This window comes from Phalacrocorax carbo, chromosome 5 (genome assembly GCF_963921805.1).
Source record: "Phalacrocorax carbo chromosome 5, bPhaCar2.1, whole genome shotgun sequence".
In the NCBI taxonomy this organism is placed as follows: Eukaryota; Metazoa; Chordata; class Aves; order Suliformes; family Phalacrocoracidae; genus Phalacrocorax; species Phalacrocorax carbo.
This window is the reverse complement of record NC_087517.1, coordinates 23,710,773-23,723,796: the sequence shown is the minus strand read 5'-3', so window position 1 is coordinate 23,723,796 and position 13,024 is coordinate 23,710,773. Positions and strand designations below refer to the sequence as shown.

The 13,024-nt window shown below is 38.3% G+C and overlaps 1 protein-coding gene and 1 long non-coding RNA gene across 5 annotated transcripts in view; one reads left to right on the top strand and one right to left on the bottom strand.

Annotated features, from left to right (window-relative positions):
• Positions 1-13,024, bottom strand: part of METAP1D (methionyl aminopeptidase type 1D, mitochondrial) — a 47,930-nt gene that overhangs the window by 25,345 nt on the left and 9,561 nt on the right. The window lies entirely within an intron of this gene.
• On the top strand, positions 10,284-11,750 carry LOC135313378 (uncharacterized). The gene is made up of 3 exons (XR_010373009.1): positions 10,284-10,476; positions 11,007-11,167; positions 11,560-11,750. It is a non-coding gene; the product is annotated as an uncharacterized LOC135313378 (long non-coding RNA).

Sequence of the window (13,024 nt, the reverse complement as noted above, 5' to 3'; positions counted from 1 at the left end):
GGAGCATTTTAAGTGACTGATTTTGCAGCACAATGTGCCCTATATTTATTAGCCTTTTACTCTAGGTCTATTTTAATTGTTATCTGTTCATGCATGCTACACTATATAATGAAATGCTCCCATTTCACCCACAGAGTAGAGTTTTTTATGTGTATCTCTATTAATGACCCTTAATTAAGTTGATTTTAGTCATTTAAATGTGATTTTCCTCTGGTCAAGAAGTATTTTTAAAGGGAGATGTTGGAAATGAACTCTCAAATAAGCCCTTTTCTAATGCTTCTTGTTTAACAGTTACAGCAATTTATCAGCTGTGTTTTCAATGAATGAGGTATGGGGTAGCCATGCAAAAAAGTATTCATCTACATGATTCATCAAATGTGACTGTTAGCAACCATTTTTTTTTGTATTTACTTATGAAAGACTTCAAATTTCCTGGCAATTAGCAAAAAATGTTACCAAAGGATAAACCTCATGACAGTTTTAAGCTACAGTTAATATAAGTGTACATCTTAAAAGAGCTAAGAAATAAATTTAACGTATTTTAGAATAATTTAGTAATAGTATCGACAGAAGCACAGTACCAAAATTATTTAGGATTACAAGAATTAACATCCAACTAATTTAGGAAATAAATCAACTTGCTCTTGATAAAGTAAATCCTCCTTAACATATATGGACAATAAAGAAAATCAAAAGCATTGTTCAGATAACTAATTTTTAAATATATGATTTTATATATATAAACTTAAAAAAAGAATGACCATGAAGATTTTCTTAGTATATATGTGTTTGAGGGTAAAACGCTAGAAATCTTTAATTTGGCTTGCCAGATCATTTTAATATTATATAATAATTTTGTTTCTTCTGCAAATATTAATTTTGCTGAAAATTCAGTGGAATAAAGTTTAAAGTGAGGTATTAAAAATCACTACATGGAATCCAACCAATGCAACTAGGTAAGAATATATAGCTTTTTACTTTTAATTACCAAATGTTCCCATTTTTCAATCCAAAGTAATGTCTGTGGTTCGACAGATGTTTACTTGTAATTATAATTCTAAATGTCTTAATAAAACACTGACTTTGTAATCCCCGTGTTGCAAAGGTACATCCAAGCTTCAAAAATAGGATGGGAAAGATTAAAGGTTCTCTCCAACTCTGTAACCTGTGTAGCAGAAGAGCAGCTCACATTTCACAAGCAATAACCTGTGCATTTGCTTAAAAAAAAAAAAAAAAAAAAAAGAACAACATAGGGAAATGCCTGAGGCAGAAGTTGAAACTGATTGGGCAAAGTAGAAGGACAAGAGCCCTTGAAATTAAACAAAAGCAAATTCATTCTGGTGACAGATGTTGATTACATCAAAGCCACGATAGAACTTTTTTCCTGTTTCTTTTTTTTCCCTTTTTTGCAACTAATACCTCTGTGTTTTCTGTACATTAAGGATATAACATATCTTAATCAACATAACCCAACATGTAATAATTTTTAAATTTGGTAAAAGTATATTGTAACGAGGTCTTAACGACAGGCTTCTCCAAACAAGGGTGTATTCACATGGTCATGTCTGCATACCCGTGCTGGTCACGCCATCATCAGCCCCTTACTTCCAGGGGTTAACTGCTCTGGCAGCCAAATAAAATACAGAGAGCGCTGTGTAATTATGGAGACAGTCAAAGGGCAGACTCTATTTTGAAATCTATTTGCACAGACAAGGTCTTCCAATTTCGCTTACAGGAAACAAGCTGGTAAAGGGGGTCTCCTCCTCTCCAGATGCTTTCCACACTTTTTTCTCACATCAGGAAACCATGGACATGGACACCATGCAGCACTGTTTCCTGGATTGCAGGACTATGTCATTACAAGGAGAAGAGCAAGTCCATGCTCGTGAGAAATATTTCCTCCTAATTGCCCATATTAGGGGAAAGCAAAACCCACAAGGACTACCGAAAATGTGACTAGCGGCAATTTGTAAACAGGACATAGCCCCAGCTGTCATGATGGTACTGGAAAAGGGAAAACAGAAATGAAAGGGTAAAAACACTCTGTTTTTAATAGCGTGACTGGGGAAATGAAATATTCATCAGGGTAGATGTGACTTCAGTTACAACAGCAACACATTGGTGAAAACCTTGACAACAGCATGCTTATGACTGTACCCTGATAAACTGGAACACAGACCAGTATCTTGCAAACATTATATTCTAATTGGCATTGTTTTATTTAATTATTGGAATTAACTGGAAATTAATGACAAAAGTTGTTTAGTTAATAAAGGCATTAACAGGATTGCGGTTCTCCTTACTCTCATAAGAGCCAATAAAGTAAGGCAATGGCCAAACACCAGCCAACTCCAAGGGAGCAGAGTCACCCCCTCTGCCGACACCACTGGGACCCCTCAATGACACTGAAAAAAAGTCAAGTTTGGCCCTCAGGACCAGTTATGCTCCCTGCTAATTAGAATTTTGCCCTTCATGGAGAGAAGAACCAGGCAATTTGTTTGCTGTATGCTAATACAAATGAGTTATTTAATTGGGTGTATATTTATAAACTATATGGAAATACATTCTTGTTTGGCTTTACTTATTATGACTTACTCTAGACCAGCACATGAAAATGATGAATCAGTGCCTTCTGGAATAGTGTCGTTCTTTTAATTCATTATTCAGTCAAACTTAGGGCCAACAAAATAGCTGTTCTGCAAGTTGGTAAACTGGGAAATCACAGAGAATCAGAACCTCTTCTATTTACAGGAAGGATGACAGCCTAAGGGTACTTCATCCCAATAATAACAACATTCAAGTAATGGTGCCCAGGTCATGACAAGCCATGACCCTCCCCATAGCTCCTTCAGGAAGCTGGCTTGGTGCCACCTTTTATCAGCAGCAACCAACAGTGCAACTTTAACAAACAAGAAGAAAAGGAAAAATTAATTTTATATTCTTAAAAACCTCTTTGACCAATTGAGCAGTTGTGTGTATATATATATATACACACATACACAATGACACCAAACCAGCATAAGAAATAAATTCACTGACTAAAATTCTGGTATCATTAAACAGCACTTTCCCATTTTATTATAGGATTTATAAAATATAGAGTACAATCTAACTACATCTGAGTGATATTAATTCATATATCAAAGGAAATTAATTGCCTATTACGGAAAATGGGACTGGGCTGTACCGGCTTATCTTTGGGAACACGGCATTGTAGTTCTCCAATAAAGCCTTCCATCCAAGTGTTATTTCTACTATATTTTTTCTCTCAAATAAAATAACGCAAATAGAACATAAAAAGAAAGCGTTACCTAAAGCAGCATCACAGCAAAATGAAAGAAGTCAGGTACAAAAGCTGGACAAAGCAATATTAAGAGTTTCACACGTAGTTAATATCAGGGGAATTAGGCTCCAGATCACAGCATCTGGCAAGTTTCAACTTCTGTTACTAGCACGAGAAACGTTCCTCTTATGTTACTGCATTCCTGTATTGAGTAAATCGATTTATCATAAAGTGAACAAATTAGAACGAGAAGCATATCTGCTCAGGTTTGCATATTTAAATACATCTCTCAATCACTTTCTAAGTTTTTTAAAAGATCAGAGGAATTACTTCAGCTTGAAAGACTGGTTATTGTATTCATTGTTTTGATTTTGTAGGGAAGTAACAACTATTGGAACAAGTTACTCAGTTTAAAAAAACAGCCATTGTTTCAGATTAAAATAATAAGCTATTCAAATAGTCCTTACACACATGCACAATACCGAATCTTGCTGTTTATAAGCATCTGCCCACAGCTTTAACATTAATTGAATCCTACTGGGATAAAATCTTTTCAGGTGCTCTGTGGAACAACTGTTTTTCAACTGGGATGGTTATGTCCTATATACACACCTGATACAGCATTAAATGTTAAAAATAAATCCTACTTTAACCTCTTAAATTTCCACCTGAAATGGAAAAAAATACGTCTGAATCACCACAAAAAATGTTTCCCACAGAAACCCTTTCAGTGGGTGAGCAAGGCTGCTGAAGTAAGAGTAATCTTGCACAGAAAATTTAGGAGTGCTCCTGAATGTCGTATCAGGATTTTCTGCATAGCTTGAGACACAGGAATAGAACGGGCAGTCAGGAGTCTTTTCCCTGCACAAAATATAAGACCTTGTAATAATTATTTTCAATACACCTGCAGCTGAATCTCTACGGATACAAGATGACTCCTGAATCGTAAGCCAGTCTTATCTCGTTTTTTTCAAAATAAGTGTACACTGCTAGCAATTTTGGGATAAATACCTTAATAAAATAAGATTGTATTACTACTCATTTGGTAAAAATGACAGCTAGCAGTGTTTCTTGCCTTGTATTAAATGTTGTTAATTACTTGTATTATCCTGTTTTCACACAAAAACACAAGTTACATTAGGACAGTGAGTCTTTACTGAGAAAACATGTATGTGTCCTTCGCTAGAGTGAAGAGTGTAAGGTTGGGGAATCACATCCTAAAATCTGGACTTCAAAATATATGACCAGAGAGGCGTAAGTCTACAGCTGTTTCTACTAAACTGTTGCAGTTGTGGTGGAAACAAGCTCTTGGGGTTTTTTTTTTGTGGTTTTTGTTTTGTTTAGTTTTTTAAATGTTTTTTCTTTTGTTTTTTCTTTCTCTTTTTTCAAAAAGATGCTCTGCATAAGGAAGATGTTCCAATCATGAGCTTGCTGCAGATAACTCGTATCATCCTATTAACACATATATTTTTAAACCTGTCAGTCATTATTAGGTGCTACTAATGCATACCTTGGAAGCTTATTCATAAACGTGACATTTGGGTCACTGAATGAATTCTAATTATAGGATTGTGGATCGAATTTGGAAAAGTACAGTATAATGTTTGGGAGTTGTTTTTTTTTTAAAATACTTTTCACTTATCTCTTTGGTTAACATTTACAAAGACCTCTTTCTTATCATAGAAGTCCCTGTTTATCAAACAGTAATACAGGAAGAAGTTGTTTATATCTTCAGAAGTACCAACATACATCACTTATGACAAAAAAAACAAGCACTCCATAAGAAATTCTCAATCACTGTCAGTCATACACAGTAAAATATACATAAACCAAAGCATGTGGTGTGAACTACATTCGATTCAAACTGAACATAGAATTACAACTACAACAAACAAAAACCAAATAATTACAAGTGATTCATAGGCCTATTTACACATCTCCAAACTGCTGGAAAGGTAGGTAACCATAGAAACCTGACAGCCTAAATTCAGTACTTTAAAATTTGTATTTAGTTTAAAATGCTGAAAATGATGTTTCTATTTGATGAAATATTTATTTTTAAAGGCTTCAGTTTTTGTTTTGGTACTTAAATAAATGCTTAAAATTATTTAATCTCCCGGTTACATTCAGATTTTATGTTATCCAAGTAAAGATTACAGTTTACTCTTTGTAATATAAAATGTTAATAAATTTTAATACTGCAAATGAATATTTCTAACATTTCTTTATTGATTAAAATGAAATAATGATATAAACCAAACACTCCTGCACTTACTGTTAAATATTTTGCATATAGACTTTTCTAAGCTGCACACTAGCAAAAAAAAATTACTCGAATTAACTGTTAAAGCTGAAATGCTAATAGCCTTTTCAACTTATAGTTCTTTTTCACTGACAATTACAATTTTCATGGCTTAAAATTTAATACTATGATTAGTACTAATGTCGTATATTTTACTTCATAATCTAAATGAGTAAAATATTATTTTTGTAGTTCACTGGCTCTTATACTTAGGCTGTAATGTTCAGTGTGTATTTCATTATGCAGATGAGCAATGGATGTCATCTAACATGATTTAAATGGGTCAACAGTATTTTCCTACTCACATTAATCATCCAGACAGCCAAAAAACCCACCCACAAACCAAGAAAAACCCCCACCAAAAACAAAGCCTTGATAACTAACCTAGGAAATCTCTTTTTATCACCGACTCTTCCCATTAGTCAAAAGGTAAGCACATGCTATAGAAGAGGTGACCCTCGCAAACTGGTGAGCCATGGCTGGGTGCTGCTCCTCTTGCTGGTGCACAGCTCCTGCCTCAGCTGGTGCCAGCAGCGGGCAGCACTCTCCAGGCTGCCCACGGCCCCATGCCAAGAATCATTCTCATCCCACGAAGTTCAATGGGAGCTGTGTGTTGACAAACTGAGCAAATTTGAATCGGCAAAATTCGTTCTTGGCACGAGGACATGCAACTGTGCTGAATGCAAAGGCGTGCTGCCCGCTGACGCTGTGCTGGCAGCTGGGCTGTTCTTACGTAAATACACTTGTTGGAAAACTCCCACTAAAGTCAAAGGACAGAGGATCAGGCCAATTATTTATAAAACACACCAAAATTAAGGGCTCTATCCTCAAGCCATGTAACCATCATCTATCACCCATTTCACATATAGCATATTGCAAATAAAATGGTAATTTATAAATAACAGCGCTTCTGTGGAAAGGGAAGCTGCTCTAATAAATGCCAAAGGGCAAGAACATAATTACAAAACAGGCAGAAAGTAACAGGAAGATCAGGTGCCAAACATTCAGGCGATTAGGATTCCCTCAAACACGAAAATACAGCCATAGCACAAAATCTCTACAAAGGCAGAGGTGACACATTTGATTATATTGCAGCATAACAGAGCTGGCTGAGCTTGACTGGGAATCACCACACTATTCATACCATGGGGCAGATCCTGCTGGACAACACAGGGAACGTACAACATTCTCAAAGACGGGATGCACAGACTGCAAGACCACAGACAGGTGGGTGGTGGAACTCCTTACCTCCTCCTATTGCTGCTGAACAGTAGCTTTTCCAGCAACTGCTCTCCACATCCATCCTTATTTAGACACACTGACAGTGGCACAGCCATTGATATTTCCAATTATTTTCTAGTAACAAATTAAAAACCTTTAAACTTTGGCTTCTGTTGAAAATAGTTGTTATTTGCTAAACAGGTCAGTGATACAGCACACAACACCTCTTTTCCAGAAGCTATACTAGCCACTCACTTGCTACCACAATCCAGATTTCTGATTTTGAGATATGAAAACCAATAACGTGGCTTGGGCACTGGCCACTGGCTTTCTCTGACAGCCTTCACCATGCTACCTTTTCCAGTCCACAGATGTAAATGAAGGGGAGTAGGAATTGAGCTTCAGCTTTTAAAGTAAACTAGTTGACATGTGGCAAAGCAGAAGGTTTCCAACTATTCAGACCTCAAAAGACTTCGTTGCAACATTCATGCCCTGGACAAGTGTGTCACCAGTACCTAATAAATGCTGGGCATAGTGGGCACCTTAACCAAAAGCAATAACTCAGTGCAAAGAGCTAAGGCATCCATGGGCACAGACCTGGTGGCTAATTTACAGTAAATTAAACAATAACCACCACTATGATGACTAAGGTTCAGTCTTCACCGTGACCTTTTCTAGGTGTTGGGAACACGGATGAGGGATCAGCGTATTTCATGGTATGACAACGCACGTGCAGGTCAGTACCTGGCACACCCGTTTCCCCTGCACCCAGTCCCATGTAATGCACATCAGAAGGAGATAAGACAACTGACATTCAACATGTGCAAGTTTCTAAAGCACGTATTTGGAACTGGCTCCAGCCCTGCCCATCTGGCCCCTTGCCTTCCAGTGAGAAAACATCACATTTGGATCCCAAGAGCTAGCTGGGAGCTCTAAGTGGTAGGGAAGGACCTCTGGGTTTCTCCACTGCCCCATACCCCACAGTCAACACCCCAGCTACTGCTACTGCTACGAGAGATTTCCTGGAGGAACTGCAAGCAGCACCTGTCTTGTTGAAACAAAGACAATAAGTCACAAATTACTGCAGCTGCTTAATCCCTAGAAAGTGGATCATGCAGCCCAGTTGCACTTTAGGCAGCGCCTCTCACCTCCAAATCTTGACCTCGCTCCAAGTCACTTCTCCTGATGTGCACGTTACAGGTGTCAGCCACCCACATAACAGCTCCCTACTGCACACAGTGCTCCAAGGATGGGGATGGCAAGGCCCATGACAGCCACTCCCCACACAGGTAGACCTAAAAAACCCCTGAATACTTCGTTTCTAAACTATCTTCACCAGCCTATTCACTCTGTACAGTTTATTGGACTTCTCCACCATCTGATTTTCTAAGAACAAAGCAAAGGGTCTTCACAAGAAATTAGGTCTGCAACTCATTTTTCTAGACTGAAAAGGATTTACACAGCTCTTCCCTACACAGATAGTAAATCTATAAGAAGCAATAAATGTTCTGTTTTCCACAAGATGAAGATAATCTAACTTGCCAGCTAAATATGACAGGCATTTCTTCAGAGCAGGCTTAGCTACCTCCCAGCAAGGCTGGGGAGCAATGCATTAAATTCTCCATGGGGACATCCCACTTAACCAATTACTGATTTGCAAACTCAGCTCAGAACTTTTATATTGTCTTGCATGATTTGTCAAACATCCACCTCACCAGCCCTTTTTTAATTGTTACAGGTTTGTGGTTTAAATATACAGATTTGCAGTAGTATTGCCCACTGGTAAGACAGAACAGTGTGGGCAGCAGCCTGAGCCCACAGCTGGATCTCCCAGTTGCTCTGACAGGAGCCAGTTACTTGTAAGTGATGAAAAGTTTCAACCAGAACACAACTCACTTATGTATTTACTTATCTGGATCTTTGATTATACTGAATGAGCTCCAGAGGCAGAACTGACACGAGACAAAATCTGTAAAGATATTAATTGCATAAAAGAAAAATTTTTGTGAAGGCTTCCCATTCAATTTCATACAAAAAAAGGGCATTTTACGCCTAACTAAAATTTAACATGACTAGAAGAGAAGGCTGCATAGCTGTCTGTGTGTCATGCAATACACAAGCACATATTGCATTCCTCATGGGGAGGCCAGTTATCATCTGGATAAAGCCCTTTAGCAATGAACAGTTCGGCTTGTAAATATTCCCTTAAATGATTTCTCCTAGATCCTTTTAAAAGCCCAGCTAGATAATGCAATAACTAAGACAAAATAGAGAATTCTGACACTTCTTACCATACTAAACATAGCCAGATACTATATTTTCTTGTCTGAATTGTATCCAATAAACTACAAGACTTTATTCTATGGTATTCAGATTGTCATGCTTACTCTCTCACATTTTACTCCTATAATTAAAACATGCATTATTCTGGTTATGTGACAGGCCTTATAAAGCAAAGGGGACTGCACTTAAGTAGTTATATATGAGTGTGAATCTTCTTAAGATGGGGCATTTGTTTCTTTCACATCCTTAATCCAATGCAGTAAACCAAGATTGGGGCCAAAGTGAATATTCTATTATCCAAGCTGGACAGACTATATGGTGCTGATACATAATAAACAAGATGCAGCTGTTCTCAGCTTGTGTGTTGAGGAAGCCTGGGAATTTGATAACCACATCTAAAGACTGTGAAAACACTTTTTTTATAAAGCAAGTTGATTATCAGTTCATGGGAGTCCACATTGCCACTGGAGGATGCTCAAAAAAACCCATGCTCAAAAAGTCCGAAGATCACTGAACCAACAGGTCATAAACAGGCAGGGCTGCTCTCAAACACAGAACAACGTTGCCCCTTCTGTGGATGTTTTTGACTGGCCAACTGGCAGTTCACTCTGACATTTACTGGAAAAGCATCCTGAAGAAGAACACTACAGCACTGGCCAGCAGTGAGCCACCGGGGCGGGAAACTCCTTGGGGCAGGAGCACAGGGGCAGCCTGGGTACATGAATGACCAAAGTGAGGGACGGGTAGACAAAAGGGCTGAGAAAACCTGTGCAATGTGGCAAGAGCCACTGAGCAGAAGCGGCTCAAAGAACAGGGGCTTTGGTGACAACTGTGGAGATGGACAGAAAGGTCAGGGAGAGAAGAGTTACAGCAGTTCAGACAGAAGCATAAGAAGGGACAGAAGAAGGTAGAAGATCTAGGAATTTGGTAAATAAAACCCAAGTGTGCTGGTTTTGGCTGAGAAGGGGTTAATTCTCCTCACTGTGGGGGTCGGCTACCTTCCCAGCTTCGCGCTCTGCCGCGTGGCGGGGGGGCTGGGAGGGGCAGGGCCATGGCGGGGGCGGCTGACCCCGACTGGCCAATGGCAGGTTCATTCCATACCATGTGACACCGTGACCGGTATATGGCGGGGGGGCAGGTTGCGGCGCGTGAGGTTTGTTTCAGCGGTAATTCCCCGCTTCCCCCCCCGGTTTTTGTGCTTCTCGTTGTTCTCCTTTACATTGCATTTCTGTTGTTTCTTTTAATTTTAATTATTAAACTGTTCTTATCCCAACCCACGAGCGTTACCCTTCTCATTCTTTCCCCCATTTACCGGTGGGGGAGTGAGCGAGCGACTGTGTGGGGCTGAGCTGCCGGCTAAATCACGGCACCAAGACATATAGAGAGGGTAAGAAATAACCAACTGAGAAACCCTTGTTATATAATAACATGGTTTTAGAAGTTTTGAAATGGTTCTTCTTAGAGTATCTTCTACAGTCTGTTTTTACTCTAGATAACGCTGAAGACCACTGGTGCAACCTCAGCTGCTGAACACAAAATACGAGTGACTTTTCATAAATGGAAACTAGAACTTGACTTCATACAGTGCCTTTCATACTTAGTGTGCAACAAATTGCTTTAAATACTGGCAGGCAAACAGCCATTATGCACTCAAGAGCTCATACATAATAATACTTAGCATTTTTATAGTGCTTTTTATCTTCAAAGTGCTTTACAAACAACTCATTAATCTCAACCAACGCACCTGCAAGGTAGATAAATATCTGCATTGTAGGTGTAGAAAGACACAAAGTTCAACGACTTATGCAAGGCCATGCACACCACCAGATGCAAAATCCCTGGCTCCTAGCTCCCAACCCCATGAAGGACTTTAGTCCTGTCCTATCTTAAGATCATGCCTTCTCTTCGGCCATGCAGCTGTAGCAGAACTTGTCTTATTGGAAGATGGGCACCAGCAGACTACCAGAAGAGCCTCCCATTTCTGAACACAGTGAGCTCACAAGGACCTCTAGCTCCTACCAGGACCACCAACCCAAGGAACTGGGAAGTTTATGAGACACCAAGGTGAGACTCATGAGGTAGGTTCTCAAACCAATTTGCTACTGAGGAGTGAACTTAGAAAGCCTCTGTGTTGGCAAAAGCCTCTCCCTGTCTCCCTTATTTTGCAAACTGCTGCAGTCTCCAGGGCAGGAGACTCCTACAATTCAGACAACAGAAACCTAAAGCCTCAGGCCCCTGAGTATGGCTACAATGCAAGAAAACAACTTCAGCTTCACTCCCTAGGCATTTTCTAACCATCAAAAACTTAAAATGAACTTTGTCTAGCAAAAACAGTAATTCTCCCCCTTGCTGGTGACTGGAAAATAATTCTTAATGTGATTATACCACATGATTATACTTTTATCTTATTGAGGTTTAAAAAGATCTGATATGATTTTTTCCCATGCTTTTTCTTTCCCCCAAACCTCAGCAATACCAGGAATGTCAACCTAGAGCAGACAAGAAGCATGGAAGATGTGAATTGTAAACACAATACGTATACTGTGCTTCAGCAGACCTTAAATTCCTTTACCCAGAGGAAAAGAAAAATGAATTTTTAGTAATGACATCTTTATTTCAGATGTTTGCTAGTCACTAGATTTAAATAAATAAATCTAATAATCCTTATCTGTTCAGTCTTCACATTTGTGATCCCAGGAGCTTTACAAGTTCTCCAGCCACTGCAGTTTCTCCCAGGGTACACAGCTCATGTTTAGAAAAAGAAATAAGTCAGACAAACTGTTACAATAACAGAAAAACAAGAAATAGACAAAGGCAAAAATTTCCACACTTCCTTAAGACACCAGGGGCAAAAAAAATAAAAACCTCTCTGCAAGCAATGGTATAACATGTTAAGTAAATATGGGCAATAAAAGATAAATGAACAATGACAAAAATGGCTGTAGTTAAGAGTAATACACATGTTCTGCCTGCCTGTCCAGTTGACCTGGACCTAAAAGCTAGAATAGCAAGAAAGAAGCAGTTTTTAAGTACTCTTCCCCATATTAATTTTTAAACTTAAAGAAAAAAACTAACAGGGTCACACAATCCAAAACAACTTGAAGAAGCAGCTCTTGATCATTAAGCAGAAACTACATGTTCCCCACATTTAAAAAGAATTTAATTATTTCATTGCTTTAAAGTCAGCTCGTATCTGACTGCCAACAATGTGCTTTTTTAAAAAAAAGTCAAATTTACAACTACTGATGAAAATAAAGGCATATAAGAGCCAACTAAAAATAAAACATGCAGGAAATGCAATTAAATTTAATCAGATTGAACACTAACACTCACTCTGCAATCATAAAAAAATTCTAAAAACATTTTCTAAATTCAAAAATCTACCATGATAATATTTTACAGCTAGAATAATATACAATGTTTATATAATGCAGCCTTTCTAACAGAATGAAACAGATTAAAGAGAAACATGCAAGAATAAAATTAAAATATGCAATTGTATCCACTAAACTCTGGAAGCATAAAAATGATAATGTAGTTAAAAAAAAAACATGATAACACTAGTGTTGCAACACTTTTTGTTATTTTGTTTAATAACTTGTCACTTTATTTGCAAGCAGTAATCAAGAGATGTCAGAGTAACTTCTGTCCCTGCCTGTGCTCTTCCCTGCTTCTGTTTTCAGTCTAGGTTAAAAAGAATCTTTTATCCTGATTATCAACAAACTAATACCAGATTTTACTTGTGGTGAGGTACGTTACCCATCAGTATAAGGCAAGACTACATTAAAATAACAACAACAACAAAAAAGCAGGAGGCAAGGCTTGAACACAGTTTCCTTCAATTCCCTTGGGAATCGTGGTACTACAGGTCTTGGATTCCCAGGCAGAGGGGATCATGTTCATCAGTTACAGCAGCTCCTCTGGGCCTAAGTCCA